The sequence below is a fragment of the Sciurus carolinensis genome, chromosome 7 (assembly GCF_902686445.1).
Source record: "Sciurus carolinensis chromosome 7, mSciCar1.2, whole genome shotgun sequence".
NCBI lineage: Eukaryota > Metazoa > Chordata > Mammalia > Rodentia > Sciuridae > Sciurus > Sciurus carolinensis.
Window position 1 is genome coordinate 128,635,892 of NC_062219.1, and position 2,314 is coordinate 128,638,205.

Consider the following 2,314-nt stretch of genomic DNA (forward strand, 5'->3'; position numbering starts at 1 on the left):
TACTATATCTCTGAATCAGAGAGGCACTCAACCAGATGGATGTGAGGGAAACTTGGTGCATCTGAGACTAACCTGCACAGTTTTCAGGAAAGGGTGCTGTGAGCTCATCTCTCTGCAGCCTGTAATTTTAGTGTCCCTAGTAAGGTTACAAGATCCCACTGGGGAGCACAGGACTATGGAGTCTTCAGTGGAACATTTCACTTGCTCCTTGATTAGACTCTTTTCTGGATAATAGCCATCTGGGGAGACAGGTGCTCAAGATTTTCTCTAAGATTCCTTAACAAAAATGTGTTCCAATCATGTCGACAACCCTAACTTCTCTCATTTTGATCCAAAGTTCAAATTAACCCACACCCATTTCACATGTTTTGATGCCTCGATTCTGGGGTGAGAGATTCCTAGTGCCTCCTGTGGCGCTGAAGATCCTGTATCTATAGTGTCTGAATGGTGCCCTGTTCCCCACTCCATTCTCATATTGATCACCTGGTATCCTGACATTACTGCTCATATGCACCATGATTTCCATATTGCAATTTTTAGGATTCAAGTATACACGAAAGTACACTGGAAACAAAATAGACAAACAGGCATAGCTGGAAGCTAGGGTTGAGTTGATCACATATTTACAGAACATACTTAAAACTGAGGCTGGGTCTGAGGGGGACTCCTCTCTGTTGGGAACATAAGTGATCATCCCTCATATTCACAAATTTGAGGTAATAAAAGACTCAAGCTTCCTCCAAAAGGAACAATTAAAAATGCTAATTTTTTCTATGTAATTTATACAGTAGTATATAATGATTTATATAAAACCTGGTACAAAATGGAGATAATGACCTACAGGTCTAAACTAAACAATTATTTTAAGTAGACCCAGTGATCCTGCAGTTATTAGAGTAGAGAACAACACTGTAACACAACTATAATCAATATATTAATAATTAATACAGATGTAATAGATGAAAGAATTAGGTATTTTCTAAGAGATATGGATATTAAAATCAAATGAAAAACAAACAAGAACTAAAAATTAGATTATCTACAATAAAATTTCACATGAATGAGGCTGGAGAAGAGTGGAAACCCACAGAAGAAAGCTTCAGGAAACTGCAAAACAGGTTAATAAAAAGGATCAAAGGTTTAGGACCAGGGATGTAGCTTGATGGTAAAGCCCATGCTTAGCATGACGAGACCCTGGGTTTAATCCCCAGCAGGTAAAAATGGACATAGAAAAGATTTATAACTTGAAGTAATCTGAAGTATATGAGTGAGCATTCTAACTTTTGTATAATTACAACACTGAAATGAAAAGGGAGAAAAGAGGCAACCTTTTAAGAAGACATTTATGACCCATGTATTTTCAAACCTGATGAGACATATCAACTAAAAATTTCAACAAATCCTAAGACAAAATACAAACAAATGACAGCTAGATTTATTGCGGTAAAGGAACTCTTATGGTTTAGATATATATTAACTCCTGAAGCTCTGAAGTGAGACAATGAAAGAATGTTCAGGTGTGGAATGATTAGATTATGAGACTACAATTTAATCAATTAATTAACTTACTGACATGAATTAACTTGGCAGTAACTGGAGGCAGGTAGGGTGTGCCTGGAGGAAGAAGGTCACTAAAAGTTTGTCTTCTGGGTTCATATCTTGTCCCTGGTATGTCACTCCCTCTGTGCTTCTGGCTGGATTGTAATGAACTGCTTCTTTCTACCATAACATTCCACCATGATGTTCTACCTCACTTCAGGCTCAGAGTTCCAGTATTGGCCTACCATGGACTGAGACCTCTGAAACCATGAGCCAAAAGAAACTTTTCTTCTAAATTGTTCTAGTTAGGTATTTTGGTTATAGCAATGGAAAACTGACTGAAACACATGAACAAAGAAAAAACTTAAATGCAATACAACTGCTTCCCACAGACATAGATTATCATAGATGCAAGATGAGGATAACCAAAGGCAGCTTGCTCTCAGGAATAGAGAAACCCAGAACACATAGCAGATCCTACAACTGAAAACACAATCAAAGAAACTCTTTCATCCCCTAGAGTTATGTTCAGTGCAAATAAATTTTATTTAACTTTGAGATTTTTAAAATTTCCTGTTTAAAATTCAGCTTGCTATTCTTTTTTATTTTAGTGAAGATGATGGGTTCCTTCAAAGGAATACCAGCCAGGTGCTGTGGTACATGCCTGTAATCCCAGTGACTTGAAAGGCTGAGGCAGGAGAATCACAAGTTGGAGCCCATCCTCAAAAACTTAGCAAGGCCCTGAACAGCTTCATGAGACCCAGACTCGAGGTAA